This window comes from Sus scrofa, chromosome 10, assembly GCF_054392235.1.
Source record: "Sus scrofa isolate SSC_HxYL_T2T_F1_AM1 chromosome 10, Sscrofa_HxYL_maternal_Yorkshire_Landrace_v2.0, whole genome shotgun sequence".
NCBI lineage: Eukaryota > Metazoa > Chordata > Mammalia > Artiodactyla > Suidae > Sus > Sus scrofa.
The window spans coordinates 37434798-37456976 of record NC_139392.1 but is presented as its reverse complement, the minus strand read 5'-3'; the positions used below and the strand labels follow the sequence as shown (position 1 = coordinate 37456976).

The 22179-nt window shown below is 35.4% G+C and overlaps 1 pseudogene; it reads left to right on the top strand.

Moving 5' to 3' along the window:
• The first annotated feature begins 17242 nt into the window (after positions 1 to 17242).
• LOC146398996 (olfactory receptor 4C46-like) lies at positions 17243 to 21099 on the top strand (annotated as a pseudogene).
• Positions 21100 to 22179: the final 1080 nt, after the last annotated feature.

Below are 22179 nucleotides of genomic sequence, written 5' to 3'. Positions count from 1 at the left end.
AAGATGCTGAACATCATTGATTATAAGAGAAATGCAAATCAAAACTATCATGAGATAACGGCTCACACAAATCAGAATGGCCATCATTAATAAATGCACAAATAACAACTGCTGGAGGGGCTGTGGAGAAAAGGGAACACTCCTGCACTGCTGTTGGGAATGGAAACTGGTACAGCCACTATGGAGAACAGTTTGGAGATACCTTAGAAATCTATACATAGAACTTCCATATGACCCCACAATCCCACTCTTGGGCATATTTCCAGACAAAACTCTACTTAAAAGAGACACATGCACCCACATGTTCATTGCAGCACTATTCACAATAGCCAGGACATGGAAACAACCCAAATGTCCATCAACAGATGATTGGATTTGGATTGGATTGGATTATTTTTTCATTTTTTAAAAGTGTTTGTTTGAACCTATTTGATTACCTGGCTAAAGCAAGCAGATATAGGAAGGGATTAACATACTTAAAAACAGGCCAACCACAAATCAAAACCAAGCATTTCATTCACAAAAACTAAAAAGAAAAATATTCGAGCATAATATAAATGGAAATCATCCAACCAAAAAAAAAAAAAAAAAAAGAGAGAAAGAAAGGAAGAAAAGAGAAATGTATAATTAACTGGAAAACAAGACTTAAAATGGATGGCAATAAATACATATCTAAAATTATCACCTTAAATGTCAATGGACTCAATGCTCAAATCAAAAGACACAGAGTGGTAGATTGGATAAAAAAGCAAAAACCTTCAATCTGCTGCCTACAAGAGAATCACCATAGGGCAAAGCACTCTTACAGATTGAAAGTGAGGGGATAGGAGAAGATGTTTCATGCCATTGGACCAAACAGGAAAGCAGGAGTTGCAATGCTCATATCAGACAATATAGACTTTGAAATGAAGGCCATAAAGAAAGACAAAGGTGGACACTTATTATTGGTTAAAGGATCCATTCAAGAAGAGGACATTATAATCATCAATATATAAGCCCCTAATATAGGAGCACCCAGATACCTACAATAAATATTAACTGACGTAAAGGGAGAAATTGATGGGAATAAATCATAGTAGGAGTCTTTAACACCCCACTGACAGCAATGGACAAATTCTCCAGACAGAACATCAATAAAACAACAGATACTCTAAAGTAAACAATAGAAATGTTAGCCTTAATCGACATTTTCAGGACATTACATCCAAAAAAATCAGAATATAAATTCTTATTAAGTGCACATGGAACATTCTCAAATATTGATCACATCCTGGGGCACAAAGCTAATCTCAACAAATTTAAGAGTATAGAAATTACTTCAAGTACCTTTTCTGACTGCAATGGCATGAAACAAGAAATCAACCAGAGGAAAAGAAGTGGGAAAAATCCTACTACATGGAGACTAAACAACATGCTACTAAAACAAACATGGGTAAATGAGGAAATCAAGAGGAAATTTAAAAATGCCTTGAGGCAAATGATAATGAAGAAATAACCACTCAAAATTTATGGGAAAGGAAGTTCATAGCAATACAGGCCTTCCTCAAAGAATAAGAAAAATCTCAAATCTACAACTTAACCTATCATCTGAATGAATAGGAAAAAGAAGAACAAACAAAACCTAAAGTCGACAGAAGGAAGGAAATCATAATGCTCAAAGAGGAAATCAATAAAAAAGAGATTCAAAAAACAATTGACAAAATCAATCAAGATAAGAGCTGATTTTTTGAAAAGGTAAACAAAATGGACAAACCTCTGGCCAGACTCACCAAGGAGAGGAAAAAAAAAAAAAAAAAAAAAAACAAATACACAAAATAAGAAATGAAAAAGGAGAAGTCACAACAGATACCACAGAAATACAACAAAAACATGAGAGAACACTATCAACAATTGTATCACAAGAAATTTGACAACCTGGAAGAAATGGACAAGTTTCTAGAGACTTACAGCCTGCCAAAACTGTATCAAGAAGAAAGAGATCAACTGAACAGACTGATCACTAGAAAGGAAATTGAATATGTCATAAAAACACTCCCTACAAATAAAAGTCCAAGACTAGATGGCTTCACAGGTGAATTCTACCAAATATACGGAGAGGAAATTATACCCATCCTCCTTAAACTTTTTCAAAAGGTTGAAGAAGAATGAACACTCCCAAAGACATTCTATGATGTCACTATCACCCTAATTCCAAAACCAAAGATACCACCAAAAAAGAAAACTATCGACCAATATCTTTGATGAATTTAGACACAAAAATTCTCAATAAAATTTAGCCAACTGAAGCCAACAGCATACCAAACAGATTGTACATCCTGACCAGGTGGGATTCATCTCAAGTTCACAAGGATGGTTTAACATATGCAAATCAATCAATGTCATACACCACATTCACAAGAGAAAAGGCAAAAACCACATGACCTTCTCAATAGATGCAGAAAAAGCATTTGACAAAGTCCAACATCCCTTCATGATAAAAACCCTCACCAAAGTGGGTATAGAGGGCTCATTCCTTTACATAATCAAAGCCATTTATGACAAACCCACAGCAAATATAATACTCAATGGAGAAAAGCAGAAAGACTTTCCACTAAAATATGGAACAAGACAAGGATGGCCACTCTCACCACTGTTATTCAGCACAGTATTGGAAGTCCTAGCCACAGCAACCAGACAAACAAAAGAAATAAAAGACATCCAAATAGGAAGAGAAGAGATAAAATTACACTGTATGCACGTGACATGATACAATACATAGAAAACCCCAAGGACACAAGCAATAAACTACTTGAACTGATCAACAAATTCAGCAAAGTAGCAGGATATAAGATTAACATTCAGAAATCAGTCACATTTCTGTATACTAACAATGAAATATTAGAAAAGGAATACAGAAATACAATACCTTTTAAAATTGCCCCCTGAAAAATCAAATACCTCGGAATACACCTGACCAAGGAGGCAAAGGAATTATATCTAAGAACTATAAAACATTAATCAAGGAAATTAAAGAAGATACAAAGAAATGGAAAGATATTCCATGCCCCTGGGTTGGAAAAATCTATATTGTAAAACTGGCCATACTACCCAAAGAAATCTACAGATTCAATGCAATCCCTATCAAATTACCCATGATATTTTTCACAGAACTACAACAAACAAACCAAAAATTTGTATGGAACCACAAAAGACCCAGAATTGTGAAAGCAATCCTGAGAACCAAAAATGAAGCAGGAGGCATAACTCTTCCAGACTTCAGGCAATATTACAAAGCCACAGTCATCAAGACAGTGTGGTACTGGTACCAAAACAGACATACAGATGAATGGAACACAATAGAGAACCCAGAATTAAACCCAGACACCTATGGTCAATTCATCTTTGACAAAGAAGGCAATAATATAAAATGGGAAAAAGACAGTCATTTCGAAAAGTATTGCTGGGAAACCTGGACAGCTGCATGCAAATCAATGAAACTAGAACACACCCTCACTCCACACACAAAAATAAACTCAAAGTGGCTGAAAGAGTTAAAAGTAAGACAAGACACCATCAAACTCCTGGAAGAGAACAAGGCAAAGTATTATCTGACATTAACCTTTTGAATATCTTCTCAGGTCAGTGTCCCAAAGCAACAGGAATAAGAGCAATAATAAACCAATGGGACCTAATCAAACTTGCAAGTTTTGCACAGCAAAGGAAATCAAAAAGAAACCAAAAAGACCACTTACAGAATGGGAGAAAATCATTTCAAATGATGCAAAGGACAAGGGCTTAATCTCTAGAATATACAACAACTTATACAACTTAACAGCAAAAAAAGCCAACCGCCCAATGGAAACATGTGCAAAAGACCTGAATAGACAGTTCTCCAAGGAAGATATACAGATGGCCAACAAGCACTTGAAACAATGTTCAACATCCCTGATTATTAGAGAAATGCTAATCAAAACTTCTATGATATACCACTGCACACCAGTCAGAATGGCCATCATTAATAAGTCCACAAATAACAAATGCTGGATGGGGGCGGGTGGGGAAAAGGGAACTGTCCTGCACTGTTGATGGGAATGCAAGCTGGTTCAACCACCATGGAGATCAGTATGGAGATATCTTAAAAACTATACATAGAACTAGCATTTGACCCAGCAATCCCACTCTTGGGCATATATATGGACAAAACATTCCTTAATAAAGGCACACACACCTGGATGTTCATTGCAGCACTCTTCCCACTAGCCAAGACATGGAATCAACCCAAATGTCCACTGACATATGATTGAATCAGGAAGATGTTGTATGTATTCACCTTGGAATACTAATCAGCCATAAAAGAGAACAAAATAATGCCCCTTTCAGCAACATGGATGGAACTAGAGACTCTCATACTGAGTGAAGTAAGTCAGAAAGAGAAAGACAAATACCATATGATATCACTTATATTTTGAATCTAATATACAGCACAAAGGAAACTTCCCACAAAAATAAAATCACAGACTTGGAGAATTGACTTGTGGTTGCCAATGTGGAGGGGAAGGGAATGGTTTGGATTGGGAGCTTGGGGTTAACAGATGGCAACTATTGCTTTTGGAATGGATTAGCAATGAGATCCTGCTGTGTAACACTGGGAACTCTGTATAGTCAATTATGGTGCAGCATGATAATGTGAGAAAAAAATTATGTACACATGTATTTGATTCACGTGTATCTGGGTCACCATGCTCTACAGTAGAAAAAAATATATATATAAATGATTAAAAAATAATGTTTCAAGGAGTAGAACCAGAAAAAGAAAACTGGTCCAAGGAATACAGAAGATTCAACTCCAACAGATAGCTTAGAACGGCCCCATTGGAAGCCTATCCTTCCAGTAAGAGCTCAATAGTCTATTTTACACTATTTTTGGGGTTATCTCATTGAATCTCATATATGATGGCATAGTGAGTAAACCACAATTTAAGAAGGTATCATTTACAGTAGCCTTGAATTTTTTTTTAAACTCCACTACTAGGGAGTTCCCTTCTTGGCTCAGTTGTTAATGAACATGACTAGTATCCATGAGCATCCAGGTGTCATCCCTGAACTTGCTCAGTGGTTAAAAATCTGGTGTTTCTGTGAGCTGTGGGGTAGGCCACAGACATGGCTCACATCCCTCATTGTTGTGGTGTAGGACAGCAGCTGTATCTCAGATTCAACCCCCAGCCTGGGTACCTGCATATGATGTAGGTGCAACCCTAAAAGACAAAAACAAAACAAAACAAAACAAAACAAAAAAGATGCATCACTTGTCCGAAATATAACCTGGGGAATCTCAGTTCTCATGGAAACATTTGAACACCCATAGGTCCATTTGAAATTTTGCAGATTGCTTTTATACAAATGCTTCCTTCTCAATGTTATCAATATGTTTTTGTTATAATTTGTATGTTTTTATATTGGGTGGGATATTCCCATGGTGAAAGCCCACTTGACATCAGTACAGAGATTGATTTTAGAAAGAGCGATTCTCATTGGGGGAGTCCCCACAGAACTACATTGCAATAGAGGAATTCATCTTACAGGAGAATTTTTTTTTTTATTTGTAAGATTTGGCTGATTGAGCAGCATTTCCATTGTGCTTATTACCCTATCTTCTGGTTTAGTAGAAAAAGAAAATAGGAAAAATAAAACTCAATAAGCTAAAATTATGGGTGCTTATTTTTTACCCTAGTCTAAGGCAATTTCATTGGCCCTTCCTAGCCTAGAATATTCTTAGCAAACATAATTTGTCTCCCTATGAAATTATCATGGGGAAACTAATATGGAAGAAGGGTTATTTGAACCTTTATTATTAAAGGGAGATAAATTACTATTGCCAGGGTTTAATACAATTATTACCAGGGCATTTTAGCTTATCTCTGAAGCTTATCACATTTATATATCTTTATAACACCAGTGCCCTATGACCTAATACAATGAGAATGTGCATACTGGAAAAGGTAACATGTAAAGGACCACCCAACCTAGGTGGGAGGGTCCTCATCAGGTTTTTAAACTAGTTCATGTGCAGCAATACTGAAGGGAATTGACTCTTCAACTCATATATCCTACCTGAAGAGGGCCTCTGAACCATACAGGATTATAGATAAAGTTTCTGACCTCAAGTTATCCTTAAATTGATGCTCTAACAGAAAAGAAAAACCCATAACAGGATGGCAGAAGATGACATCAGACGTAGAGAGTTATCACAAGTTGCCAGACTTGACCTAGATAATTGCTTATAACATTACCTTGATTGCTTGGCCTTTTTGCCCAGTGGACCAAAAGACTTATATTTCATTTGTTTAGTAATTTAGCAATTCTTTTGCACTTTCTCTAGGATGGAAAGACATAACTGTCCATATCTAAGCATTCACAGAATTCACAAAAAAGCCTTAACTCACAGAACTAGGTTATTAACTTACTGAATTCGGAGGCCTCTGTGATGAGGAGATCTGTGTCATAAAATTGCATGGCTCTCATCATCCTTAGAGCATCTCAAGGGAGCATCATTGCTGTAATCAAAACTGAATACTGTGTTTTAATTCTAGAGAAATCCTGCAATAAAAAACATTTACTGATCCCCATAAGAAATCAGATTCCTGGCTTAAGTAATCTACTTCCTAGTCTTGCTGATCTTTGGGGAGTTGGTTTGGCTCTGGAAGCTTACAGCTTAAATCGCTACTCATGACTTTATTAATGTTACTAGCTGTATCACTTAAATCCTATTCTGTAAGATTATCATCTCTGGCATTACTCAATTCGTAAACCGGCCCACAACAGAATTTATGATGGCTAAACATCCTGGGGCAGATGATCATATAACTCTGCATAGAATAATGCATCATATCATAATATTGCAACCTTAGATATGGGAAGAAGCAAGTGTGGAAAATATTTCCCAGATAATAATAGACTAATATGATAGGAAATTCAGAAAATATTAGATTATCAACAAAACCTGATACACTACCTTTCACTATGCACAAAAACAAACACAAAGTGACTTAGAGAACTAGATGTTAAATCTACACCTATAAAAATTCTAGAATAAATATTTTAAAATTTATTTAGATCAATATATATTACATATGACTTAGTAAACATGAACCATGAGAAGACTGAAAAATTGAAAAATGTCAAGCTCTCTTTGCTCACAGATATCTTTTTTTAAAAAATTACAAGGACGAATGGATAGGGAGATTAAGATGGTGGAATAAAAAGACTGGAGTACAACTTTTCTAAAAACAACAAAATTCACAACTAAAGACTGAGCATTCTTCACCCAAATGGACCAGAAGCCTTAAAAAAGACATCCTACTCCAGAGGAAAAAGAGGAGGACACATCAAGACAAGAAGTTAACAGCAGAATACAGGAGGCAGAATAATGAATAAGTGAGGTGGAGGACAGATTAGCGGAAATTACGGATGCAGAACAGAAAAGAGAATAAAGACTGAAAAGAAATGTAGAGAGTCTCAGATAACTCTGGGACAATGCTAAATGCACCAACATCCATATTATAGGGATGCCAGAAGGAGAAGAGAGAGAGAAGGGGAAATCAAAAATATTCCAAGAGATAATAGCCAAAAATTTCCCTAACATGGGTAAGGAACCACTCACTCAAATCCAGGAAGCACAATGACTACCATACAAAATAAACCCAAGGAGGGACACACCAAGACACATATTAATCAAACTAAGCAAAATTAAAGAAAAAGAGAAAATATTGAAAGCTGCTAGGGAAAAGAAACAACATACAAGGGAACCCCAATAAGGTTATCAGCAGATTTTTCAGCTGAAACTCTGCAGGCCAGAAGGGAGTAGCATGATAAACTTAACGTGATGAAAGGAATAAAACTCCAGCCAAGATTATTCTAACCAGCAAGGCTCTCATTCAGATTCGAAGAAGAAATCAAAACCTTCACAAATAAGCAAAATCTGAGAGAATTAAGCAACACTAAACCAGCCTTACAACAAATATTAAAGAATCTTCTATAGGCAGAAAAGAACAAGAAAAGAAGGAAATAAAAAAGAGCAACTAAAGCAAATCCAAAGAAATTAACAAAATGGCAATAAGAACATACATATCAACAATTACCTTAAATGTTAATGGACTAAACACCCCCAAAAAAGACACAGACTGGCTGAATGGATACAAAAACAAGAACCATATATATGCTGTCTTCAAGAGACCCACTTCTAGGAAACATACAAATTGAAAGTGAGAGGATGGAAGAATATATTTCATGCAAACAGGGATCAAAAGAAAGCTGGAGTAGCAATACTCATATCAGACAAAATAGACTTTAAAATAAAGACTATTTTAAGGGACAAGGAAGGTCATTACATAATGATCAAAGGATCAATCCAAGAAGAAGATATAGCAATTCTAAATATCTACTCACCCAACATAGGTTCACCACAATATATAAGGCAACTGCTAACAACCTCAAAAGGACAAATCAGCAATAACACAATAATAGTGGGGGATGTTAAATCCCCAATTACTGCAATGGACAGATCAACCAGACAGAAAATCAATAAGGAAACACAGGCCTTGAATGATGCACTAAACTGGATGGGCTTCATAGGTATTTATAGGACATTCCATCCCAAAACAACAGAATACACATTCTTCTCAAGTGCATATGGAACATTCTCTAAAATTGATAAGATCCTGGGCTACAAATCCAACCTCAGTAACTTTAAGAAAATTGAAATCATATCAAGCATCTTTTTGACCACAATGCTTTAAGACTGGAAAACAACAAGAAAAAAAAAAACTGCAAAAAACACAAACACGTGGAGATTAAACGAAATGATACTAAACAACCAATGGATAACTGAAGAAATCAAAGAGGAAATTAAAAAATATCTAGCAGCAAATTGCAATGAGGATACTACACTCCAAAACCTATGGGATGCAGAGAAAGTCGTTCTAAGAGGAAAGTTTATAGCAATACAAGCCTGCCTCAGCAAACAAGAAAAAGCTCAAAGAAACAAGCTAACTTTACATCTAAAGCAGCTTGAGAGAGCACAGACAAGACCTAAAGTTAGAAGACGGAAAGAAATCAAAAAGATCACAGCAGAAATCAATGAAATAGAAACAAATAAAACCATAGAAAAGATCAATGAAACAAAAAGCTGGTTCTTTGAAAAGACCAACAAAATTGATAAACCTATAGACACACTTATCAAGCAAAAAAGAGAGAGGACTCAAATCAATAATACCAGAAATGAAAAAGGAGAAGTACAATGAACATCAAAGAAATACAAAGGATCATAAGGGACTACTAAATGCGACTATATGCCAATAAAATAGAAAATCTAGAAGAAATGGACAAATTCTTAGAAAAGTACAATCATCGAAGACTGAATCAAGACAAAATACAAAAGATAAATGGACCAACCACGAGAACTGAAATTGAAATTGTGATTAAAAAACTTCCAACAAACAAATGTCCAGGACCAGATGGCTTCACAGGCGAATTCTATCAAACATTTAGAGAAGAGCTAACACCTCTCCTTCTGAAACTTTTCCAAAAAATTACAGAGGAGGGGATACTCCCAAACACATTCTATGAGGTGACCATCACCCTGATACCACAGCCAGACAAAGACTCCACAAAAAAAGAAAACTACATGCCAATTTCACTGATGAACATCGATGCAAAAATCCTCAATGAAATACTAGCAATCTGCATCCAACAATACATTAAAATGATTATACATCATGACCAAGTGGGATTTATCCCAGGGATGCAAGGGTTTTTCATCAGTGTGATACACCACATTAGCAAACTGAAGAATAAAAACCATATGATCCTCTCAATAGATGCAGAAAAAGCCTTTGACAAAAGCCAACACCCATTTCTGATAAAAACCCTTCAGAAAGTGGGCATAGCGGGAACCTACCTCAACATGATAAAGGCCATGTATGACAAATCCACAGCAAACATCATTCTTAATGGTGAAAAGCTGAAAGAGTTCCCTCCAAGATCAGGAACAAGACAAGGAAGTCCACTCTCACCACTACAGTTCAACATAGTTTTGGAAGTCCTAGCCACAGCAATCAGAGAAGTAAAAGAAATAAAAGGAATCCAAATTGGAAAGGAAGAAGTAAAACTATCACTATTTGAAGATGACATGATACTATACCTAGAGAATCCTAAAGCCTCTCCCAGAAAACTGTTAGAGCTCATCCATGGATTTGGCAAAGTCGCAGGAAACAACATTAATACACAGAAATCGAAGGCATTTCTATACACTAACAATGAAAGAGCAGAAAAAGAAATTAGGGAAGCGATCCCATTTACCATCACATCCAAAAGAATAAAATACCTAGGAGGAAACCTACCTAAAGAGGCAAAAGACCTGTACTCTGAAAACTATAAGACACTGATGAAAGAAATCAAAGATGACACAAATAGATGGAAAGATATACCATGCTCATGGATTGGAAGAGTTAATATTATCAAAATGATTATACTACATAAGGCAAGCTACAGATTCAATGCAGTCCCTATCAAATTACCAAAGACATCTTTCACAGAACTTGAACAAAATATTTTAAAGTTTGTTTGGAATCACAAAAGACCCACAATAGCCAAAGACACCCTGAAAAAGAAAAATGGAGCTGGAGGAATCAGGCTCCCGGACTTCAGACTATACTACAAAGAAACAGTCCTCAAAACCATATGGTACCAGCACAAAGACAGAAATAGAGATCAGTGGAACAGGATGGAAAGCCCAGAATTCAACCCACACACCTACAGCCAACTAATCTATGACAAAGGAGGCAAGGATATACAATGGGGAAAGGACAGCTTGTTCAATAAGTGGTGCTGGGAAAACTGGACAGCCACATGGAAAAGAATGAAATTAGAACACTCCCTAACACCATACACAAACATCAGCTCAAAATGGATTAAAGACCTAGATATAAGGCTAGACACTATCAAACACTTAGAGGAAACCATAGCTCAAACACTCTCTGGCATAAACGACAGCAACATCTTCTCAGATCCACCTCTCAGAGTCATGACAATAAAAAGAAAAATAAACAAATGAGACCTAATCAAACTTCAAAGTTTCTGCACAGCAAATGAAACCCTAAACAAAATGAAAAGACAACCCAGAGAATGGTAAAAATCATTGCAAGTGAATCAACCGACAAGATATTGATCTTCAAAATTTACAAACAACTTCTTCAGCTCCATACCAAAAAAACTAACAACCCCATCCAAAAATGGGCAGAAGATATAAACAGACAGTTCTCCAATGAAGACATACAAATGGCTGAGAAAAATATAAAACGATGTTCAACATCACTCATTATTAGAGAAATGCAAATCATAACCACTATGAGGTACCAAGTTACACCAGCCACCATGGCCATCATCCAAATGTCTACAAACAATAAGTTTTGGAGAGGGTGTGGAGAAAAAGGAACCCTAGTACACTGTTGGTGTGATTGTAATTTGGAGCAACCACTGTGGAAAGGACTATGGAGATTCCTCAGAAATCTAAAAATAGTACTACCATTTGATCCAGCAATCCCACTCCTGGGCATCTATCCAGAGAAAATCATGACTTGCAAAGACACATCTACTCCAATATTCATTGCAGCACTATTTACTATAGCCAAACCATGGAAACAACCTAAATGTCCCCTGACAGAGGAGTAGATCAAAAATATGCAGTACATATACACAATGGAATATTATTCAGCCATTAAAAAGAATGAAATACCAGCATTCTTAGCAACATGGATGAACCTAGAGACTATCATGCTAAGTGAAGTCAGCCATAGGATGAGACACCAACATCCAATGCTTTCACTGGCATGTGGAATCTGAAAAAAGGACAGACTGAACTTCTTTGCAGAGCAGACACTGACTCACAGACATTGAAATACTTATGGTTCCTGGAGGAGACAGTTTGGGGGTGTGGGGACATGTGCTTGTGCTTTGGGATGGAAATCCTGTGAAATCAGATTGTTATGATCATTATACCACTACAGATGTGATAAATTCATTTGAGTAATAATAAAAATAAAGTAATTAAGGGAAAAAGTTAATAAAAAATAGAATGGATAGACACTAAAGTCCTACTGTATACCATAGGGAGCTATGTCTAGTCTCATGGGATAGAACATAATGGAGAATAATACCTTAAAAAGAATGTATGTATTTGTATAAGTGAGTCACTTTGCCATACATCAGAAATCAGCAGAACATTGCAAATCACCATATTTTTTCTCTTTATTTTATTTTATTTTATTTTATTTTATTTTATTTTATTTTATTTTATTTTATTTTATTTTGTCTTTTATTTTCCCACTGTACAGCAAGGGGATCAAGTTATCCTTACATGTATACATTTTTCCCCACTCTTTGTTCTGTAGCAACATGAGGATCTAGACAGTTCTCAATGCTATTCATCAGGAACTCCTTGTAAATCTATTCTAAGTTGTATCTGATAACTCCAAGCTCCTGATCCCTCCCACTCCTTCCCTCTCCCATCAGGCAGCCACAAGCCTATGTTCCAAGTCCATGATTTCACTTATAACTGGAATCTAATATCCAGCACAAATGAATAAATCACTATATTTTAATATTTTTAAAGATTAAAAAAATTACAAGGAAATCCACAGACCAGTAAAAATGTATATAACACAAAAATACACATTTATATTATATACTTAGATTTGTGCCTAATATTTTGTATATGAATGTCATATTTGTTTTATTTATAACATATATGATTAAATATGTATACCTAGAGTATATAAAGATCATTTATGAAATAGTAATAATCCCAAACACTTTTTTAATACCTTTTTTTCCTTTTTACTGCCATACCTGTGGCATATGGAAATTTCCAGGCTAAAGGCTGAATCAGAGCTTCATCTGCTGGTCTATGCCACAGTCACAAAAATGCTGGATCCACGATGTATTGAGACCTAAGTTGCAGTTTATTTACAGAAACACTGGATCCTTAACCCACTGAGCAAGGCCTGAGATTGAACCCACATCCTCACGGATATGATTTGGGGTTGTTAGCCAACTGCATTACAATGGGAACTACAGAATTCTTATTTTTACATTTTAAAAACAACATGAAAATAAACACCATACCTCAAAAAAATGTACCTATAACAATACTTTAAAAAGTGCTCAAGATCATTAGTCATCAATAAAAGAAAGATAAAACCTCAATAATTTATCACTGCATACCTCCTAGAATGACTAATAGTAATAGAAATAATATAGGAGTTCCCATTGTGGCTCAGTCTAAATGAATCTTATTAGCATGCATGAGGATACAGGTTTGATCTCTGGCCTCACACAGTGGGTTAAGTTTCTGGTGTTGCCATGAGCTGTGGTTTAGGTCACAGATGTGGCTCAGATCTGGCATTGCTATGGCTGTGGCATAGGCTGGTGGCTACAGCTCTGATTTAACCCCTAGCCTGTGTGTGTCCATATGCAGTGGGTGTGGGCTTAAACAAACAAAGAAACAAATAAATAGTACAAAGTGACCAGAATATAGAACATTACTTGCATTTCAATTTAGAATGAGTCTTTTGTGATTAGATATCTCTCCACATGTTTAATGTTGCCTAATGTACTATACTGACCATCACAAGAGTCCCAGAGATAACTTATTGAGAACATTCTACAATTTCTTTTTTTTCTATTTTCTTCAATAGGCCTCTAATGAATGTGAAAAATAGGTAATGAATTTGAGTACTTTTAAATTACTGTCATTAATTTTAGGCCCTCATTTCTCTTGCTCTCAAGCAATTAACACTAGGTTTCCACAACAAGGTTTTAATATTGATAAGAAGGCAGAAATTCTCTATCTGACATGAGTGCACAGCTTAACGACATCAAATATCTTCACACTGGAAGTATGACATCCTTGCTATTCACATGACACTGAAGTTTGTTAGATACTCAGATTCAGAAAGAGGAAAGGGACAGACATGCTTTGTTTCCAAGTGTGGAGTATATAATTCCCCACATAAGAATATGTGTTTTTACAACATATCTCTCCAGATTACCTGCTTTGAAGATTAAGCCTTTCAATCAAAGATAATTAATTCCTAGGAGAAAATAGCAGCTATAAGACAAGTTTATTGAGCCCCTTTAAACATCCTTTCACTGAAGGTGAAAATGTCTTTTTTTTGTTGTTTACACACCAGAGAAGAATGCATCAAGGATGGAATGACCCATTTGGATGCATTTCTAATATACATACTGCCTCTTGCCTATAGGGCCAGAGCTGTCATTAGAAGATCATAGTGTCTGAAATGAATCCATTCTGAATTAAACTCCCAGGTTTTCCTTGCAAACCATTTAAAACTTTAGTCTAAAAGAAAATATTTAGGCCATTAAAATAACTTACTTATATACTGTCAATATGATATTGAATTATCTGAAGAGTCTTTTTCCTATTGCATCATATTTTCCATACTGAAAGGTACTTCTCCTCAAAGAAAGTCATTTTGAAGATGGAATTATTTTTGAACACTTTCAAATATCATTACTATCACCTAAGACCAGAAGGTAAATTTTTCAATAGTGCTAATGCTTGTTAAATATCACACATAATGCATATAATCATGATTTTCAACTCTTTTCAAATAAATTAATACTACATTTCATCTCACCCATTTTTCAAGAGAAAGTTGATAAGTATCATTCATCTAACAAAGAGATAAAGAAATTTGTAGGACCCTGTCGCGCAAGACATGTTTCCTTGAAAACTCCATCTTGTCCTTCTTTACTTTATCCCATCTTCTTATCTTACTTTATTCCATCTTCTTTCTTGGAAAAACAGTCACAGTGCTGGTAAATGACTTAAGCTTAAGAGCAAAGACCTAAAGGCATAAGTGACTTAAGTTTAAGTACTGTTATGTGCCTAGAGGTCAGAGTAAGAGCTTAACCCTTTACCACCTAAGTGGCTTTTTAAATAGTAAAATAACTTATATAATAGTAAACAAACCCTGTATCATCCACCCATAGCCACTCCTCACTTGATCTCATCTAAAGAGGACAATAAAAGCAGTGTGGTTTCTTGAGGCAGGGCTCTTTGTCCCTAAGACCTTGAGGGTTCCCCCCCCCCCACCCCCGGCTCCCACCTCTACTTAAGATAAATGTCTCTGTGTCTTGTTTTATGTTAACTATTTTTCCTTAAGTTCCACAGCACCCATTCTTCAGCCCCATCCTTCTGAGCTGGCCCTGGCAGGACCCAGCTCTCTAACACAAGATATCATTCTTTTGCCAAAAGACATATTTTAAACAATTAAGACTAATCATGAGAATGTAAATAAAATTTAAATACACTTCACACACACAAAATATATAAATACTAATATTATTATAAAAATGATAACTTATTTAGTCCAATATGTAAATGTTTACCTGGGATCCACTCTTATCCATAATATGAGTCTCCTTTAGCTTCTTTCAAAGTAAAATTGGAGATGATTCTTCCACATTTTATTGCATGGTTATATGGTTTTCTGTATTATTTTTGAAAGTGTCAATTCATCCTACTCCTACATAGAGAGTCATATAAATAAGTGAAGATTCTTTGTCTATAGCAGTGTAGTGGATATATTCATATATATTTCCTCCATTGATACTCATAATTGCCTGAGTGGAAATTATTATTCTCACTTGATATTAGAGGAAATAAGTTTGTAAGGTGCCAAGAAATGTTATTCAGATAAAGAACTTGAGAGTGGGGACAGGCAATTTTCTAATCTGATTTTTTTTTCTTATTCTCAAACAAATATACTGAACCACTGGGATTGCCATTTCAACACTTTTCAGAAGAGTCTGTGCATTCATACTTTGTAGGAAAACTGGGGAGGAAAAGATACTAGAGTGAGGGAGAGACAAAATTAAAATAGACCTTAAATGAAAGAAGAACCACATAGTTATTCAAAATTGGAATCTCCAGTATGAAGTTTGAGTCTGTGTGTATGTGTATTTATATGTCTGTCAATGAAATTGATATTTATATACTTCCCTCTGAAATAATATTAAGTAGCCATAATTATTGTGGTCATATCAAAAGGATTTGACTAGTCCAAAAGTTTTTATTTTAACCTAAGAATAAAGGACACAGTTTAAGAATTTGGAGTAAAATACAGATAAGATGTATAATTTGAGCTACTCTTAGATCTGCCCTTTTTTAACTGCTCGATTTTGTTAAGATCCTTAAGTTCTCTCTGCTTCTACTCCCTAGAGTGTAAAATGAGTAAAAAAATGATAGTGGTAATCATATCATAGGGTTGTAATGAAGATTAACCAAATGCCTAAAAAAAAACAAACAAACTTAGAGGGCAGTAACTATTTAATTAGTTAATTAAAATTAATTTAAATGAAGTGTAGTTGATTTAACTTAAGTTTTAATTAATATTATTATATATATATATATATATATATATTAGTATTAACATTAGTCTCTAAAATTTTTTACTGTGGTCACCATGGATGGAATAATACAAAGCACAGCTTTCTATTATGCCATGCTCATAGCAATCAATCATTAAAAGCATATTTATCAACTATTATAAAGTTATTGGATTGAAGAGACATGGCTTTCTTTGCCCTTTTCATCACTTTAGCATTTCCAATGTCTTGATACATTTAATTACATTTTAAAAGTTAATTATCTGGCTTCCATCACCTTACTAACCTCAGCCCACTTCCTCCAAGTCACAAAAAGCTCTTTCATAGATTTATACATGATTCCCTATGTCTCAAATCTCTCTTCTCCTTACACTCATATTATTCTATTCTTACACTTACATTCTCATGTTTACACACATATTTGCATTTTCTCATATCCTTACAATTGAACAATCTCCAAGAGATTAGACCATTTTTTTTAATCTCAAGGAAAATCTTATATGAATTTATAATCCAGTAGAATATATACATTTGATATTTATTAGATGGAGAGGCTTGATAAACTCAAGATTGAGCTAAAAAAAAGCACTTTTTTTTCAGGTAATGTGGTTAACAATAATATGAACTACATGGAAACTAGCAACAATGTGACAGAGTTCATTCTACTGGGACTAACACAGAATCCAAAGATGCAGAAAGTCATATTTGTTGTGTTCTTGGTCATCTACACTGTCTCTATGGGAGGAAATGGGCTCACCATGGTCACCATTACTACCAGCCCATTAATGGGCTCCCCATGAATTATAACCTGGCTCATCTCTCTTTAACTGATGCTTGCTCTTTATGTGTCAATACCCCTAAAGTGATTGTAGACTCACTCTATGCAAAGAAAACAAGCACTTTCAATGGATGCATAAGCCAAATATTTGGGGAACATTTCTTTGGAGGTGCTGATGTCATCCTGCTTACTGTGATGGCCTATGACCACTATGTGGCCAACTGCAAGACCTTGCATTATGCAACCATCATGAATTGGTGGCTGTGTGGCCTGCTAGTGGGAGTTTCATGGATGGGAGTCTTTCTCCATGGGTTCATACATATCTTCTTCATCTTCAGATTACCCTTCTGTGGTCCTAATGTCACCTATCATTTTATGTGTGATCTAAATCATTTTCTCAATCTTGCCTGCACTGATGCATATACTATAGGGCTCTTTATTGCTGCCAACAGTGGATTTATCTGTCTGTTAAACCTCTTACTCTTGGTTGGCTCTGAGGGGGACATCTTTCACTCCCTAAGGACACAAAGCTTGGAGGCCAGATGAAAATCCCTCTTGACATATGTATCCCACATCATAGCAGTTGCCATAGTCTTTGTACCCTGCATATTTGTGTACCTGTGACCATCAGCTACTTTACCTATTGGTAAAGCAGTTTCTATATTCTGCACTATGATAACTCCTATGTTAAATCCCTTCATCTATACCTTGAGAAATTCCTTGATGAAAAATGCTGTTAGGAAATTGTGTAGTAGTAAAACTATTTCAAGTGAAATAAAAATGTTCCTTGCAAAGCCTCCTTGCCTGACCACTTGCATCTCTCACATGCATCCTATCCTAATAAATTTATTTCTTGCCTATAGAAAAAATATAAATTTGCCTGGAACCTAAATTTGATTGAAGAGAGGAAAGGGTCATAATTATATTTTTGCTAATCTTAGCAAATAATTTCTATGAGGTAAAGAAGAAAATGTCACTACAAACATAGATTCTGCAAGGGGAGTTTAAATGGGTGAAAGAAAATGGTGGGGGGAGTAGCCCAGGACTATTCTTTAAACATTTGGAAAATTCTATCTAATTGGGACTCACTATCACTAAATTCATCAATTTATATGGATTCAAAACTTTTCTTCTAATATAATGACATAAAGGCAATAAAAGATACACTGGTGTTTACTAATAATCTCTGAAACAATCCAAAAAGTTGGGTAGGAACAGCTGTTATCACCATTAACAGCTGAGGGAAAAAACAGAAATGAGTAGGTTACAAAACAAATTTTGAAGAACAAATAATCAGAATATAACTGATCACTCAGACTATGATCTTAACTGCTGAGACATTGTTGGGAAATGATGACAAAAAGGTGACATAATTAGAATAGTCACAATTCACAGAGATGGACTGTAGGACTGTGCTGGACCATATATATAGAAATGTCATGCATATATGTAATAAATAATGCGATTTATTACATGTATATCATCATATGAAGAAATAATTTCCTTTTTATTTTTGATGAGTGTGGCACCATATATTAATATATATTAGCATATATACTACTATATAGTTGGTTTATTACATATAACTAAATTCTAAAAATTTTATAAGTAAATCTGCCCATTTCTAAATATGGTTTATGGTTAGATATTTTCTATAACATCATGTTATGTAACTCCTTTAGGAGTATAAAAGACATGGGACATTTAATTTCTCAAGAATAAACAATGAATATTAAATCATGTTTCCAAATTCCCTTACATCACTCCGAATCATTGTGTATTCTCCATGTGACCATCTTATACTGATAAACCATCAGAATGAGGCATTTCATTTTATTAAATGTATTAAAGTAATGTTCATGAATTTCATTGTATTAAACAATCATATTAGAGTTCCCAGTGAGGCACAGTGGGCTAAGAATCTGACTGCAGCACTTCAGGGTCACTGTTTAGGCATGGGTTCAATCCCCAGCCTAGTGTGGTGGATTAAAGGATCAAACATTGCTGCAGCTGCAGAGTAAGTAACAGCTGTGGCTGGGATTCAATCCCTGGACCAGAAACATCCATATGCTGCAGTACAATCATTAATAAAACAAAAAACAAATATTTATACTCATAATGTATGTGCCTACTTGTAAACATGAACTTGAACAAATAACATGTGGTTTATAATAATTACCAAATGAATAAATATGTGTAAAGTTGAATATATTTAATAAAATAATGGAAAAAAAGTAGTACTTGAGCCTAGGCAAATTTTTCTACCTTTATCTGAGACTTTTATTTATATATGTTCTGGAAACCACAATTTGTATTTGTTACTGCTTATACTACGAATAAGAAAATTATTGAAACTGATAATGTCATTATATGAAGAAATAGTTTACCTTGATATTCTTCCTGCTCTCAACAAGATTTTATCATACTATAAAAGTAGCTTGTTTTCTACTATATTTCTCTGTTAATCACTTTACTTTTTTGGTAATATTACATCACTAAAAGAAGCTTTTGAAAGGTGTAGCTTCTTCTACGCAAATTTTGCTGTTTAAGAATAAACATTTTCCATTCCATTTTTTCCCAGCATTCATTCGTTAAACAAGAAGTATTTTGAGTTAAAAGATTGTATCAGGGAGTTCCCATCGTGGTGCAGTGGTTAACGAATCCGACTAGGAACCATGAGTTTGCAGGTTTGGTCCCTGCCATTGCTCAGTGGGTTAATGATCCGGCATTGCTGTGAGCTGTGGTGTAGCTTGCAGACTCAGCTCAGATCCCACATTGCTGTGGCTCTGGTGTAGGCCAGGGGCTACAGCTCCGATTCGACCCCTAGCCTGGAAACCTCCATATGCCTCAGGAGCGGCCCAAAGAAATAGCAAAAAGACAAAAAAAAAAAAAAAAAAAAAAAAAAAAAAAAAAAAAAAAAAAGATTGTATCAGGCACATTGAGAGTTGTTGGAGCTTCAGTGGTGAATAAAGAAAAACCTGAATTATGCTTTAAAAAAGAGATCCCCAAATGGGAGAAGAAAGTTACATCAAAGTGTTATAACCAGTAAGATAATGAAGCACTGTCTGTCATAAAATCTTGTTTGAAAGACACACAAGAAAGACCTTGGTGGGTTAGAAAAATTTTCAGAATGAAAAGACATCAAAATGGGATGCAATGGATAAAACAGAATCAGAATGAACGGTCATCAGTCATGGGGGAGAGTAACAGTAGTGTTCCTAGGCAATGGGATATATACCAAAGATCAGACGGTCAATACAATAATGCAGAATTCCCAATAAAACATATATTCCTGTGGTTTTTAAATCAACTATGTATTCAAAAATTGTTTACAGAATGTCTACTGTGTGCCAGGCAACATGCTGGACACTTAGCTCATAAAGGGAAAATAGTAAATTATGAAGTTGGAGAGATAGGAAGAGAGAAATTCAAGAAGGGTCTCAATTGTGTTAAGGCTTAATGATAAATGCTATAGGGCGTATTTCTGGCTTTCATTTTTTTCAAACTAGAAAATGATAAAGTTAGTTTTTTGTTTTAGAATGATAATTCTAGCTACAGCATGGAAAATAAATTGAAGAAAGCAAGAAGGCAGTGGAAGGGTAGCTAGGAGCTTATTGTAATGATTTGAATGTGAAATGATGGAGGCTTGAGCTTTGGTGGTGCCAGGGATAATGCAGATTGATGTGGACACAGCTGCTCCTGGTCAGATCTCCTTCACTGGGTCCAACTGCACCCAGGAATATCTGCTGTTTGTCTGGGCTGCTGACAACCCACAGCCCCATTCTTTCTGGACAATTGCAGCAGAGGAAACTGGAACTGCCTCACTTGGGGATAATGCCCACATATCCAAATGTTCACCATTGGGCAATGAGTGATTGGAGCAGGGATGAAAAGGGCTGGTCTTCTGGCCCTGACTTGGAACTAGTTCTGCAATACAGTATATATTGCAGAGCTCCACCTATCCAGGCTAAAGCCAAATTCTAATTATAACACTCATTTCATCCTCTCACAGGGAACTTCCCTAAAATCTTCTCCTTGTAAATCACTTTCATATAAATTTTATTCCAGAGTCTGCATCTAGGAAAACCAAATTAAAATATAAAAAATAGAAAAGAGTTCAAGAAATATTTAGGAGCTATAAATAAAATAACTTGATATAGGATGAAGATATGAGAGAGAAGAATAATGAATGAAGTCCATATTCTTCCTTAGTTCACAGGATGCTGAGGAAACTGAGAAGAAGTAACAGAGAGGCAATGAATGTTCTTTGTCAGTGAAGAGGTCTCTCCACCCCTAGTGGACATGGCCACTCATCTGCTGGCTGAAGGATTAACCCTTCCTTCCCTGAAGAAACTGCCATGTGCTCCCATCTAACAGTTGCCATGAAAGGCAATGCTGATCCTCCTCAGGACCCAACACAGATACCCCAAGTTGCTTTTAGTTCTTTAGCCAGTCAAATGTCCCAGCAGGCCCCTAAAAGTGAGGTACAATGTGACACATGAGGGATGAAATAGAGTCTAAAATAACCCCTTGTGTTTTCTAATTTATACAGACAGAAAACCAGGGAATATATGTGGGAATGGATAATCATAGAAAAAAAAACCCATAGATTTTGATCAGGCTTTATTTGTTGATAAAAGCAGAGATTCTGCATTTAACATTGCTTCTGGAGGAGTTAAGAAAGGCTCTAACAGTTTGTATTGTGGTGACAAACACATGAATTGAAAGATGGCGCACTGTGAGAAAAATGAATGTATAGATATATGTGTAACTGGGTCACTATTATGTACAGTAGAAAATTTGCATAACATTATAAACCAGGTATAATGGGAAAAATAAAAATAATTATATAAAGAAATAATTATTTATTAAATGTCACTTTTTCAACCATACAGGAATTAAACTTGGCATATAGTTAATTCTCTGGCATTTTAAGGTGGTGTGAGTAGGTTTAA